General features: G+C 38.8%; 1 non-coding gene across 1 annotated transcript; it reads right to left on the reverse strand.

Moving 5' to 3' along the window:
- Positions 1 to 3,480: 3,480 nt before the first annotated feature.
- Positions 3,481 to 3,588, reverse strand: LOC130983566 (small nucleolar RNA R71). The gene has a single exon (XR_009087550.1). It is a non-coding gene; the product is annotated as a small nucleolar RNA R71 (small nucleolar RNA).
- Between the last annotated feature and the right edge of the window lie 12,443 nt (positions 3,589 to 16,031).

Below are 16,031 nucleotides of genomic sequence, written 5' to 3' on the forward strand. Positions count from 1 at the left end.
TCGAGATGCATTTTCTGGAGCTACAGAACTCCAAATAGCGCTCTCTCAACGGCTTTGGAAATTAGACATCCAGGGCTTTCTAGAAATATATAATAGTCTATACTTTATTCGAGATTAGACGATGAAAACTGGCGTTCAACGCCAGCTCCATGCTGCATTCTGGAGTAAAATGCCAGAAACACGTCACAAACCAACAAAACACGTTACAACTTGGCGTTTAACTCCAACAGAAGCCTCTGCACATGTAAAGCTTAAGCTCAGCCCAAGCACACACTAAAGTGGGCCCCAAAAGTGGATTTTTGCACATAGACTTATTTCTGTAAACCGTAGTAGCTAGTTTAGTACAAATTGAACTTTTTACTATTGTATTTACATCTTGGTTATCCCAGTTCCCTCTCTGGGGCCGGAACCAATGAACACCTTTTTCACTTATGTATTTTCAATGGTGGAGTTTCTACACACCATAGATTAAGGTGTGGAGCTCTGCTTTACCTCGAGAATTAATGCAATTACTATTGTTCTTCTATTCAATTCAAGCTTATTTTTATTCTAAGATATCACTCGTACTTCAACGTGATGGATGTGATGATCCATGACACTCATCATCATCCGTCCTCATGAACGCATGCCTAACAACCACTTCCGTTCTACAAGCGAAAGCTAGAGTGAATATCTCTTGGATTCCTTAACCAGAATCTTCATGGTATAAGCTAGAATCCATTGGCAGAATTCTTGAGAATCCGGAAAGTCTAAACCTTATCTGTGGTATTTCGAGTAGGATTCAGGGATTGAATGACTGTGACGAGCTTTAAACTCGCGAGTGTTGGGCGTAGTGACAGACGCAAAAGAATCACTGGATTCTATTCCGACATGATCGAGAACCGACAGATGATTAGCCGGGCTGTGACAGAGCATTTGGACCATTTTCACTGAGAGGACGGGAGGTAGCCATTGACAATGGTGAAACCCAACATACAGCTTGCCATGGAAAGGAGTAAGAATGATTGGATGACAGCAGTAGGAAAGAAGAGTTTCAGAAGGAACACAGTATCTTCATGAACTTATTTGAAATTCTCACCAATGAATTACATAAGTATCTCTATTTTTAATTTATGCTTTATTTATTTTTATATTCGAAAACCATTATAACCATTTGAATCCTCCTGACTGAGATTTACAAGGTGACCATAGCTTGCTTCAAGCCGACAATCTCCGTGGGATCGATCCTTACTCACGTAAGGTATTACTTGGACGACCCAGTGTACCTGCTGGTTAGTTGTGCGGAGTTGTGACAAAGTGTGATTCATGTTTGAGAGCACCAAGTCTTTGGCGCCATTGTTGATGATCACAATTACGAGCACCAAGTTTTTGGCGCCGTTGCCGGGGATTGTTCGAGTTTGGACAACTGACGGTTCATCTTGTTACTCAGATTAGGTAATTTTATTTTCAAAAAGTTTTCAAAAATCTTTCAAAATTTTTTCTTCTTTTTCGTTTTTCCAAAATTAATTTTCGAAAAAAAATTACAAAAAAATTATAAAATCATAAAAATAAAAAAATATTTTGTGTTTCTTGTTTGAGTCTAGTGTCAATTTTTAAGTTTGGTGTCAATTGCATGTTTTTAAAATTTATGCATTTTTTCAAAAAATTCATACATGGTGTTCTTCATGATCTTCAAGTTGTTCTTGATAAGTCTTCTTGTTTGATCTTCATATTTTCTTAGTTTGTGTCTTTTGTTGTTTTTCATTATGCATTTGTGCATTCATAGTGTCTAAGCATTAAAAATTTCTAAGTTTGGTGTCTTGCATTTTTTTCCTTTCTTGAAAATTTTTCAAAAATAAGTCTTGAAGTTCATCTTGATCTTCAAAGTGTTCTTGGTGTTCATCTTGACATTCAAAGTGTTCTTGCATGCATTATGTGTTTTGATCTTAATTTTTCATGTCTTGTGTCAATCTTGCTGTTTACTGAAAAAAAAAGGAGAAAAACACAAATATGACATCTTTTGTTTTTTCTCTCTCATCATTAAAATTTAAAAATAAAAAAAAATCTTTTCTTTTTTTCTCTCATAAATTTTGAAAATTTGAGTTGACTTAGTCAAAAATTTTTTAAAACTTAGCTATTTCTTATAAGTCAAGTCAAATTTTCAATTTTTAAAATCCTATTTTTTCAAAACTTTTTCAAAAATCAAATCTTTTTCATTTTTCTTTTATGATTTTCGAAAATTTAAAAATATTTTTCAAAATCTTTTTCTTATCTTTATTTCATAATTTTCAAAAACTTTACTAACAATTAATGTGATTGATTCAAAAATTTGAAGTTTGTTACTTTCTTGTTAAGAAAGGTTCAATCTTTAAATTCTAGAATCATATCTTTTAGTTTCTTGTTAGTCAAGTAATCAATTTTAATTTTAAAAATCAAATCTTTTTCAAAATAAACTTCAATCATATCTTTTCAATCATATCTTTTTCAAAAATTTAATTTCAAAATCTTTTCTAACTTCTTATCTTTTCAAAATTAATTTTCAAATCTTTTTCAACTAACTAATTGACTTTTTGTTTGCTTCTTATCTTTTTCAAAACCACTTAACTACTTTTCTCTCTCTAATTTTCAAAAATCACCTCCCTCCTTTTCAAAAATTCTTTTTAATTAACTAATTGTTTTAAATTTTAATTTTAATTTTACTTCTTCTCTTAATTTTCGAAAATCACTAACCTTTTTTTCAAAAAAAATAATTTTCGAAATTCTCCTCCTCTCATCTTTTTCTATTCATTTATTTATTTACTAACACTTCTCTTCATCTTAAAATTCGAACCCCCTCTTTCTCTCAATGTTCGAATTTTCCTCTTCTCATTCTTCTATTCTTTTCTTCTTCTACTCACATAAAGGAATCTTTATACTATGACATAGAAGATTCCTCTTCCTTTCTGTTTTCTTCTTTTTCATATGAGCAGGAGCAAGGACAAGGACATTCTTGTTGAAGCAGATCCTAAACCTGAAAGGACTCTGAAGAAGAAGCTTAGAGAAGCTAAAGCACAACAATCCAGAGAAAACCTTACAGAGAATCTCGAAAAAGAGAGAGACATGGCCGAACCCAATAACAATGGTGGAGGCACAAGGAGGATGCTTGGTGATTATACTACACCTATTTCCAAGTTTGATGGAAGAAGCATCTCAATTCCCACCATTGGAACAAACAATTTTGAGCTGAAACCTCAACTAGTTGCTCTAATGCAATAAAACTGCAAGTTTTATGGACTTCCATCAGAAGATCCCTATCATTTTTTAACTGAGTTCTTACAGATCTGTGAGATTGTAAAGATGAATGGAGCAGATCCTGAAGTCTACAGACTCATGCTTTTCCCTTTTGCTGTAAGAGACAGAGCTAGAACATGGTTGGATTCACAACCTAAAGATAGCCTGGACTCATGGGATAAGCTGGTCACGGCCTTCTTGGCTAAATTCTTTCCTCCTCAAAAGCTGAGCAAGCTTAGATTGGATGTTCAGACATTTAAACAAAAAGATGGTGAATCCCTCTATGAAGCTTGGGAAAGATACAAGCAGCTAACCAAAAGGTGTCCTTCTGACATGCTTTCAGAATGGACTATTCTGGATATATTCTATTATGGTCTATCTGAATTCTCTAAGATGTCACTGGACCATTCTTCAGGTGGATCCATTCACCTAAAGAAAACGCCTGCAGAAGCTCAAGAACTTATTGACATGGTTGCAAATAACCAATTCATGTACACTTCTGAGAGGAATCCTGTGAGTAATAGGACGCCTCCGAGGAAGCGAGTTCTTGAAATTGATGCTCTGAATGCCATATTGGCTCAGAACAAAGTGTTGACTCAGCAAGTCAACATGATCTCTCAGAGTCTGAATAGATTGCAAAATGCATCCAACAGTACTAAAGAGGAATCTTCTGAATAAGAAGCTTATGATCCTGAAAACCCTGCAATGGTAGAGGTGAATTACATAGGTGAACCCTATGAATACACCTATAATCCCTCATGGAGAAATCATCCAAATTTCTCATGGAAGGATCAACAAAAGCCCCAACAAGGCTTTAATAATGGTAGGAGAAATAGGCTTAGGAATAGCAAGCCTTTTGCATCATCTTCTCAGCAACAGACAGAGAATTCTGAGCAGAGCTCCTCTAGCTTTACAAACATAGTCTCTGATATATCGAAGGCCACTTTAAGTTTCGTGAATGAAACAAGGTCCTCCATTAGAAACTTGGAGGCACAAATGGGTCAACTGAGTAAAAAAATCACTGAAACTCCTCCTAGTACTCTCCCAAGCAATACAGAAGAGAATCCAAAAAGAGAGTGCAAGGCCATTGATATAATCAAAATGGCCGAATACAAAGAGGAAGGGGAGAACGTGAATCCCAATGAGGAAGACTTCATGGAACATCTCTCAGACAGAAAGGAGTTCCCTATTGAGGACCTAAAGGAATCTGAGGCTCATATAGAGACCATAGAGATTCCATTAAATCTCCTTCTGCCATTCATGAACTCTGAGAACTATTCTTCCTCTGAAGAGGATGAAGATGTAACTGAAGAGCAAGTTGCTCAATATCTAGGAGCCATCATGAAGCTGAATGCCAAGTTGTTTGGTAATGAGACTTGGAAAGATGAATCTCCCTTGCTCATTAGTGAACTAAATACATGGGTTCAGCAAACCTTACCTCAGAAGAAACAAGATCCTGGTAAATTCTTAATACCCAATACCATAGGCACCATGACCTTTGAGAAGGCTCTGTGTGACCTGGGGTCAGGTATAAATCTTCTGCCACACTCTGTAATGGAGAAACTAAGGATCTTTGAGGTGTAAGCTGCCACATTCTTATTAGAGATGGTAGACAAGTCAATAAGACAAGCTTATGGATTGGTAGAGGACGTGTTAGTGAAAGTTAAAGGCCTTTACATCCCTGCTGATTTCATAATCTTAGACACTAGGAAGGATAAGGATGAATGCATCATCCTTGGAAGACCCTTCCTAGCCACAGTAGGAGCTGTGATTGATGTTGACAGAAGAGAACTAGTCCTTCAATTGAATAGGGACTACCTTGTGTTTAAGGCTCAAGGTTATCCTTCTGTAAACATGGAAAAGAGGCACGATAAGCTTCTCTCAATACAGAGTCAAACAAAGCCCCCACAATCAAACTCTAAGTTTGGTGTTGGGAGGCCGCAATCATGCTCTGAACATCTGTGAAGCTCCCTGAGAGCTCACTGTCAAGCTATTGACATTAAAGAAGCACTTATTGGGAGGCAACCCAATTTTTATTTATCTATATTTCTATTGTTCTTTTATGTTTTATTAGGTTCATGATCATGTGGAGTCACAAAATAATTGATAAAATTAAAAACAGAATCAAAAATAGCAGAAGAAATAGCACACCCTGGAGGAAGAGCCTACTGGCATTTAAACGCCAGTAAGCAGCATCTGGCTGGCGTTTAACTCTAGAACAGAGCATTAATCTGGCGTTGAATACCAGAAACAAGCAGCAATCTGGCATTTAAACACCAGGATTACACCCTGAGGAACGTTGGCATTTAACGCCAGAAACAAGCATCAGCCTGGCGTTAAACGCCAGAAACATGCTACATTTGGGCGTTTAATGCCAGAAACAAGCATCAATTTGGCATTAAACGCCAGGATTGCATACAGAGGGCATTTTACACGCCTAATTAGTACAGGGATGATAAATCCTTGACACCTCAGGATTTGTGGACCCCACAGGATCACCTCAGGATCTGTGGACCCCACAGAATCCCCACCTACCTCAACTCACCTTCTCTCTTCTTCACACAATCCAAAACACTCTTCCCCAAATATCATTCACCAATCACCTCAATCTCTCTTCCCAATTATCCCTTCACCACTCACATCCATCCACTCTTCCCAAAAAATCCCACCTACCTTCAAATTCAAAATCTCCTTCCCACCCAAACCCACCCTAAATGACCGAACCTAAACCCCTCTCCCTCCACTATATAAACCTCTCCATCCTTCTTCATTTTCACACAACACTACTCCCTATTCTCCCCTTTGGTTGAAACACACACCTCTCTCCCTCTCTTTCATATTTTCTTCTTCTTCTTCTATTTTTTCTTCTTTTGCTCGAAGGCGAGCAACATTCTAAGTTTGGTGTGGTAAAAACATACCTTTTTTGTTTTTCCATCACCATTGATGGCACCCAAGGCTGGAAAAACCTCTAGAAAGAGGAAAGGGAAGACAAAAGCTTCCAACTCCGAGTCATGTCCATAGCTCAGTAGTAGAGCATTTGACTGCACATCAAGAGAACCCACTCATGGACCCCAACAAGAGCATGAGGAATTCCCTCATCAAGAAATCCCTGATATACCTCAATGGATACATTTTCCTCCACACAACTATTGGGAGCAACTAAGGATAGGAGCACCAAAATCACTAGGGATCAAGCAACAGAGGCAAGGAAGAGACATATAGGAGCTCAAGGACATCATTGGTCCTTCAAGAAGAAGGTGACACCATCACCAAGGTGGACTCTCTCGTTAACTTCCTTGTTCTTATTACTCTATTTTTCGATTTTATGCTATATGTTTGTCTATGTTTTGAGTCTTTACTACATGATCATTAGTATTTAGTAACTATGTCTTAAGGCTATGAATAATTCCATGAATCCTTCGCCTCTCCTAAATGAAAAATATTTCTAATAACAAAAGAACAATAAGTACATGAGTTTCGAATTCATCCTTGAAATTAGTTTAATTATATTGATGTGGTGGCAATACTTTTTGTTTTCTGAATGAATGCTTGAACAATGCATATTTTTGATCTTGTTGTTTATGAATATTAAAATTGTTGGCTCTTGAAAGAATGATGAACAAAGAGAAATGTTATTGATGATCTGAAAAATCATAAAAATTTGATTCTTGAAGCAAGAAAAAGCATTGAATAAAGAAAAGCTTGCGAAAAAAAAAGAAAAATAAAGGCAAGAGCAAAACGCCAATAGCCCTTAAAACCAAAAGTCAAGGGTAAAAAGGATCCAAGGCTTTGAGCATCAATGGATATGAGGGCTCAAGGAAATAAAATCCAGGCCTAAGCGGCTAAATCAAGCTGTCCCTAATCATGTGCTTGTGGCATGCAGGTCCATGTGAAAAGCTTGAGACTGAGTGGTTAAAGTCGTGATCCAAAGCAAAAAGAGTGTGCTTAAGAGCTCTGGACACCTCTAACTGGGGACTTTAGCAAAGTTGAGTCACAATCTGAAAAGATTCACCCAGTTTTGTGTTTGTGGCATTTATGTATCCGGTGGTAATATTGGAAAACAAAGTGCTTAGGGCCACGGCCAAGACTCATAAAAGTAGTTGTGTTCAAGAATCAACATACTTAACTAGGAGAATCAATTAACACTATCTGAACTCTGAGTTCCTATGGATGCCAGTCATTCTAAACTTCAAAGGATAAAGTGAAATGCCAAAACTGTTCAGAAGTAAAAAGCTACAAGTCCCGCTCATCTAATTAGAACTAATATTCATTGATATTTTGAGATTTATAGTATATTCTCTTCTTTTATCCTATTTGATTTTCAGTTGCTTGGGGATAAGCAACAATTTAAGTTTGGTGTTGTGATGAGCGGATAATTTATACGCTTTTTGGCATTGTTTTTAGGTAGTTTTTAGTAGGATCTAGCTACTTTTAGGGATGTTTTTAATAGTTTTTATGAAAAATTCACATTTCTGGACTTTACTATGAGTTTGTGTATTTTTCTGTGATTTCAGGTATTTTCTGGCTGAAATTGAGGGACCTGAGCAAAAATCTGATAGGAGGCTGACAAAGGACTACTGATGCTATTGGAATCTGACCTCCCTACACTCGAGATAGATTTTCTGAAGCTACAGAACTCTAAATAGCGTGCTTTTAACATTGCTGGAAAGTAGACATCCAGCGCTTTCTAGCAATATATAATAGTCCATACTTTATTCGAGATTAGACGACGCAAACTGGCGTTCAATGCCAGCTCCATGCTGCATTCTGGAGTAAAACGCCAGAAACACGTCACAAACCAGAGTTAAATGCCAAAAACACATTACAACTTGGCGTTTAACCCCAACAGAAGCCTCTGCACATGTAAAGCTCAAGCTCAGCCCAAGCACACACCAAAGGGGGCCCCAGAAGTGGATTTTTGCACTTAGACTTATTTCTGTAAACCCTAGTAGCTAGTTTAGTATAAATAGAACTTTTTCTTATTGTATTTACGTCTTGGTTATCCCGGTTCCATCTCTGGGGCCGAAACCAATGAACACCTTTTTCACTTATGTATTTTCAACGGTGGAGTTTCTACACACCATAGATTAAGGTGTGGAGCTCTGTTGTACCTCGAGAATTAATACAATTACTATTGTTCTTCTTTTCAATTGAAGCTTATTTTTATTCTAAGATATTACTCGTACTTCAACCTGATGGATGTGATGATCCGTGACACTCATCATCATCCATCCTCATGAACGCGTGCCTGACAACCACTTCCGTTCTACAAGCGAAAGCTAGAGTGAATATCTCTTGGATTCCTTAACCAGAATCTTCATGGTATAAGCTAGAATCCATTGGCAGCATTCTTGAGAATCTGGAAAGTCTAAACCTTGTCTGTGGTATTCCAAGTAGGATTCAAGGATTGAATGACTGTGACGAGCTTTCAAACTCGCGAGTGTTGGGCGTAGTGACAGACACAAAAGAATCACTGGATTCTATTCCGACATGATCGAGAACCGACAGATGATTAGCCATGCTGTGACAGAGCATTTGGACCATTTTTACTGAGAGGACGGGAGGTAGCCATTGACAACAGTGAAACCCAACATACAGCTTGCCATGGAAAGGAGTAAGAATGATTGGATAACAGCAGTAGGAGAGCAGAGATTCAGAAGGAACACAGTATCTTCATGCACTTATTTGAAATTGCCACCAATGAATTACATAAGTATCTCTATCTTTATTTTATGCTTTATTTATTTTTATATTCGGAAACTATTATAACCATTTGAATCCGCCTGACTGAGATTTACAAAGTGACCATAGCTTGCTTCAAGCCGACAATTTCCGTGGGATCGACCCTTACTCACGTAAGGTATTACTTGGACGACCGAGTGCACTTGCTGGTTAGTTGTGTGGAGTTGTGACAAAGTGTGATTCATGTTTGAGAGCACCAAGTCTTTGGCGCCATTGTTGATTATCACAATTACGCACACCAAAAAGCATGATTATAGGAGAATTGAGTGAATCAACCCTATACACTTGAGCGAGAATACACATCTAGTGAGGGGTTCGATTGCTCGATTCTATGTTTCCACCTATGATTATCTCCTATCTTGCAAGTTGTAAATTCTTTTCAATAACTCGAATCAATTATTGGATTTGAATTAGTTGTTATTGTCTTTAGCCCGTATGATTATTTTGACTAAGCAAATACATATAGCTTATTAGATAGTATTACGTAGAATAGTTGCATGCATTGAGATAGATTGTATTTAGATAGTTGCATTGAATAAATGTTGATATCCCGTTCTTCTATCTTCCTTACCTTAACCCCAGCCCCATTACAACCTTGGAAAAGACCTCATGGTATTTGTATAAATATATTGAATAATTATTGATTGTTAGATGAAGAACAAATGTTAGAAAGCATGATTAGAGGATAATTGAGTGAATCAACCCTATACACTTGAGCGATTAGAGAGTATACACATCCAGTGAGGGGTTCGATTGCTAAATTTTACGTTTCCACCTATGATTATCTCCTATCTTGCAAGTTGTAAATTCTTTTCAGTAACTCGAATCAATTGTTGGATTTGAATTAGTTGTTACTGTCCTTACCCCGTATGATTATTTTGACTAAGCAAATACATATAGCTGATTAGATAGTATTAGGTAGAATAGTTTCATGCATTGAGATAGATTGCATTTAGATAGGTGCATTGAATAAATGTTGATATCCCGTTCTTATATCTTTCTTACCTTAACCCCAGCCCCATTACAACCTTGGAAAAGACCTCATGATATTTGTATAAATATATTAAATAATTGTTTATTGTTTGTTGAAGAACAAATCTTAGAAAGTATGATTAGAGGAGAATTGAGTGAATTAACCCTATACACTTGAGCGGTTAGAGAGTACACACATCCAGTGAGGGGTTTGATTGCTCGATTCTATGTTTCCACCTAAGATTATCTCCTATCTTGCAAGTTGTAAATTCTTTTCAATAACTCAAATCAATTGTTGGATTTGAATTAGTTGTTATTGTCTTTAGCTTGTATGATTATTTTGACTAAGCAAATACATATAGCTGATTAGATAGTATTAGGTAGAATAGATGCATGCATTGAGATAGATTGCATTTAGATAATTGCATTGAAAAAATGTTGATATCCCGTTCTTGTATCTTCCTTGATGTTTAGCATGAGAACATGCTTTGTTTAAGTGTGGGGAGGTTGATAAGCCACAATTTTATGGTTTATTTTGTGTTAAATTGAGTGATTTTTATCAACTTATCTTGCATTTATTCACTGAATTCATATGTTTTTATGATTTTCTCCTATTTGTGCTTGAATGACTAAAGTATGCTATTTGAAGCTTTAATTAATTGATTTATTTCACTTAATCATTTCGTTTGGTGCCTTGACATGTGTGTTCACGTGTTTCAGGGAACATAGGGTGAGAATGGCATGGAAAAGGTGAAGAAGATAGCATGCAAAAGTGAGGAATTATGAAGATTGGAAGCTTGGAAGCTTTGACAGTCCAGCGTATGTGAAGCTATGGCCGCGTACGCAACCCTTGGGTTTTTGACAAACTCACGTACGCATGTACCTGTCGCGTACGCGAGTCACCCAGAACATGCCTCATTAAAGAAATATGTGAGAGGCAATTCTAAAGGCTAATTGAGGAAGGTATAAAGGGGGATCAACACACAAGATACAATACACACTTAGAGAGAAATTAGATAGTTTTTAGTTTTAAAGAGAGAAACTCTACCTTCTCTCTAGGTTTTCTTAGGATTATTATACTTTTGTTGTTACATTTTGATTTGGATCTTATTTAATTTTAGTTTCCTTCTTGAATTAGTAGTTGTTACACTTTCAATTTCATAGTTACTTGTTAATTGTTCCTTTTTGTTATTTATGATTCTAGTTTGAACTCTTGTGAATATTGAATTTTTTTAATAGAATTTGAAGTTTTATGTTCTCTTTATGTTTATTATGGTATTTAATAGTGATTATATGTAGTGGGTAGTTCTAATTTCTATTTAATTTGCAATTTATTAATGTCTTTGATTAGTGCATACCAAGTATTTGATGAAATGTTTTCTTTAATTATGTAGTAGTTTTTCATACTCTTAGCCTATGTTAAAGGAATTAAGTGACCTTGAGTCATTGGGTCTAATAAACCCCATTTTTAGAGTTTATCTTGTGTTGAATTTAGAGGATTTTATCAACTTTTGTCACATTTATTCAATGAAATAGCATGGTTTCATGAATTTCTCCTAATTGTGCTTAATGGTTGAAAACATGCTTTTTAGGCCTTAAAATAGCTAAAATTTAATTCACTTTAACTCCATTCAATGCCTTGATATGTTTCTTGAGTGATTTCAGACTTATAAGGCAAGGATTGTATTAAAGAAGTGAAGAGAAAAGCATGCAAAGTGGAGAATTCATGAAGAAATGAGCATTTGGAGGATTCATGGCCATGCGCACGCGTCATCCACGCACACGCATGAGAGGGAATTTCGCCAGACGACGCATACGCGTCATCCACGCGTACGCGTGACAAGTGGCATGTGACCAACTTAAAGGCAACAAGCTGGGGGCGATTTCTGAGCCATCCAGGTCCAAATCCAACTCATTTCTGAAACTATTTGATGCAGAATTCAAGAGGGAACAAGGGGGGAGCAATTAGATAGCGTAGGAAACATGCTTTAGGTTAGTTCTAGAGAGAGAAGCTCCCTCTTCTCTCTAGAAATTAGAGTTCTTAGTTTAGTTTTCTCTTAGATTTAGGTTTAATTACTTGTTTTGATTTAGCTTCCTTTACTTTTCCTTGTTGATTTGCTTCAATCTTCTTAGTTTCTCTTGTTGATTTCTCTTTTTTGCCTCTTTTTAGTTTATGAATACTTTTGTTGATTTTTATTTCTTTTAATGCAATTTTATGTTTTATGTTCTTTTCTTGCTTGTTTGTGCTGTTATTGTTATTTTCTTGCATTTGGTAGTTTTAGATTTCATTATTCTTGCCTTTTTACCATGATTTCCTTTTATGCCTTCCAAGTGTTTGACAAAATACTTGGTTGGGCTTTAGAGTAGTTTTTGAGCATTCTTGGCTTGGAAAGAGAAATTGGGCAATCTTGAGTCATTAATACCCAAATTAGATTGGTAATCTAGAGTGATTAATTAGTCTCGTATCCATTAACATTACTTATGGATTGGGATTAACAAGGCTTATTTGAGTTTCTCCCGATGTTGGAGATAACGAAATAGGACTAGCTCTTGTTAACTATTGTATGATAATTAATTACTAGGATAGAAAGCTTTGATTCTCAATTCTTGCCATGAATGTCTCTCTTTAGTATTTGCTGTCCTTAGTTGTTTAATTTACCTTATTGCCATTTATTTTCTTGTCTTATCATCAACCCAACCCCGTGAAACTCATAACCAATAATTGAGCACTCAATTGTAATTCCTAGAAAAAATGACCGGGACTAATACTCTCGGTTATTTTTATTGGATTGAAATTGTGACAACTAAAATTAAACTTTGATGTGAGGATCGATTGTCGGTTTGAGCTATGCTCACAATGAAATTGTTTTGTTAAGTTCTGAACCGGTATAAATCCTTACCATCAGGGTCTAATTGGATTGATGATTTGAGAGTCTATGTTAGTCAATTCGATACTATTAACGCTAATCTTCTACTAAGTTAGTTGGTAGTTAGATTGGGATTTATGGGATGATATTGAATATGCCAATTTGACGTACTTCAATCCTTGAAATAGACTTAATGGGATTAATTCCTCATAATTGTCATTGTATGGTTATTTGACAAGGATAGTGTTCATACCCTGGGTCAAGCTGTCCGACCCGGGATGTTTAGCGACAAGCCGACCGACCTCTTTGGGCCAAATACCCGACCTCTTCAGGCCAAATGCCCGACCTCTTCTCAAAGAGCTCGGCCAAATGCCCGACCTCTTCTCAAAGAGCTCGGCCAACTCACCAAAGGAGCCCAAAGCAGGCCCAAAACGAAGGAACACAGCCCAATCTAAAGGCAGCCAAAGCCCAGAAAGATAAAGGCGGTTCCCTTGAAGATAAGATGACCTCACTTAAAGATAAGATAAAGATATAAGATAACTAACTTATCTTATCCACAGGAGGCCACATCTCACCATTATAAATACACTGGAGCACCCAGGTATAACTCATACTCTGATTCTACTCAATATCTGCTTGGACCCATGCTAACTTAAGCATCGGAGTCCCTTGCAGGTACCCCCCACCCTCCAGGGATGAAGGATCAGCACCATCACCAAGTCCAACAAGTCGGACACGGCGGCCCCAGCCACCATCATCAAGTCGGACACAACATAGAAGATCTCGTCCGAGATCGACCTACAGTTTTAGGTAACCCTCGGAACATTGGCGCCGTTGCCGGGGAACCTGGAAGTCATCCCATCACCATGGCGGACAACCATGACAACGACCATGATTCAGATCTAGAGGATAGAACACCGCACAAAGACGCGGATACTACACCAAAGGATACTCTTCAACCCACCAAAGGCGAGAATTCGCCAAAAAAGGAGGCTATGGAGGCAGTTCAAGATCGCTTAAAGCAACTCGAAAAAAAAAAAAGGTGGAACATCAACAAGAAGCTGAGAGAGACCTACGAAGGGAAGTTAGGTGATGCCACAAGTTAAAGGACAAGCTCCTAAAACTCGAAGCAGATCTCAAGGCCAAAACAACTCGATCCGGTCACGAAGACAGCCCCTACAAAGATCAAGACCCACTCACCAAAGATATCATGAAAGCTAAAGTCCCAAAGGACTTCAAGGCTCCCGACATGATCCCGTACGGTGGCACATTGGATCCAAGCCATCATCTCAGTAATTTCAGAAGAATGTACCTCACCGACACATCGGACGCCATTCGATGCAAAGTCTTCCCGACTACTCTAACGAAGACAGCAATATGGTGCTTCGACAGTTTGTCTCCAAGATCCATCACAAGTTTGACGACCTTGTTAAGAAGATTCCTCGCCAGGTTCTCCACCCAGAAGGGTAAAGAGTCCAAGAAAAGAGAAGATCAATCGGAGAAGATCCCACCACCTCGCCCAATCAAAAGCAAAAAGAAGAAAGAGGTCGGACAAGTTGAAGGTCCACCTCACACCGAAGATGTCGGGCGAGTTTAAGGTCCACCTCACACGGAAGAGGTCGGGCGAGTTAAGGTCCACCTCACAACAAAGAGGTCGGACAAAGTTTAAGGTCCACCTCACACCAAAGAGGTCGGACAAATTGAAAGGCCCACCTCACACTAAAGAAGTCGGACAAGTTGAAGGTCCACCTCACACCAAAGAGGCCGGGCGAGTCTAAGGTCCACCTCACACCAAAGAGGTCGGACAAGTTGAAGGTCCACCTCACACCAAAGAGGCCGGGCGAGTCTAAGGTCCACCTCACACCAAAGAGGTCGGACAAGTTGAAGGCCCACCTCACACTAAAGAAGTCGGACAAGTTGAAGGTCCACCTCACAACAAAGAGGTCGGACAAAGTTTAAGGTCCACCTCACACCAAAGAGGTCGGACAAATTGAAAGGCCCACCTCACACTAAAGAGGTCGGACAAGTTGAAGGTCCACCTCACACCGAAGATGTCGGGCGAGTTTAAGGTCCACCTCACACGGAAGAGGTCGGGCGAGTTAAGGTCCACCTCACAACAAAGAGGTCGGACAAAGTTTAAGGTCCACCTCACACCAAAGAGGTCGGACAAATTGAAAGGCCCACCTCACACTAAAGAAGTCGGACAAGTTGAAGGTCCACCTCACACCAAAGAGGCCGGGCGAGTCTAAGGTCCACCTCACACCAAAGAGGTCGGACAAGTTGAAAGTCCACCTCACACCAAAGAGGCCGGGCGAAGGTCCACCTCACACTAAAGAGGTCGGACAAGTTGAAGGTCCACCTCACACCGAAGATGTCGGGCGAATTTAAGGCCCACCTCACACTAAAGAGGTCGGACAAGTTGAAGGTCCACCTCACACCGAAGATGTCGGGCGAGTTTAAGGTCCACCTCACACCAAAGAGGCCGGGCGAGTCTAAGGTCCACCTCACACCAAAGAGGTCGGACAAGTTGAAGGTCCACCTCACACCAAAGAGGCCGGGCGAGTTTAAGGTCCACCTCACACTAAAGAGGTCGGACAAGTTGAAGGTCCACCTCACACCGAAGATGTCGGGCGAATTTAAGGCCCACCTCACACTAAAGAGGTCGGACAAGTTGAAGGTCCACCTCACACCGAAGATGTCGGGCGAGTTTAAGTCACACCAAGAGGTCGGACAATTCGGGGACAATTCGGGGATATGAGGTCCGACACATACCTCGGAAGCAGAACGCCCGAGCTGATGCATTTTCCAGCCAACACCAAACCAGGGGGCAACAACAGAAGCCTCATCCAGGCTACATTACAAGACCACAACAAATCAATCTTGAAGGCGGTATAAGGGATGTACTCAGGGTCATCCAGCCAATCAGGAATGCCGTCCGGGATCTTAGTATATATCTCAAAGACATAGGTCAACTATGGGGTTACTACCAAACAACTCGGGCAAATAAGGAAACAACTCGGACAATAACAGCAAAACATCAAGTGACAGACGTGGCAGTAAAAGGGAAACCCCAGGATTCACACAAAAGTCCAGGGGCACCCTTTGGAGGCAACAACAGAGTAAAACCCAAATACAAAGGAAAGAACTCGACCTACTTCCAAGAGTCCGAGAGAGAGCTCAGATCAAGGAAGAGGCGTTAAA

The sequence above is a fragment of the Arachis stenosperma genome, chromosome 5, assembly GCF_014773155.1.
Source record: "Arachis stenosperma cultivar V10309 chromosome 5, arast.V10309.gnm1.PFL2, whole genome shotgun sequence".
NCBI lineage: Eukaryota > Viridiplantae > Streptophyta > Magnoliopsida > Fabales > Fabaceae > Arachis > Arachis stenosperma.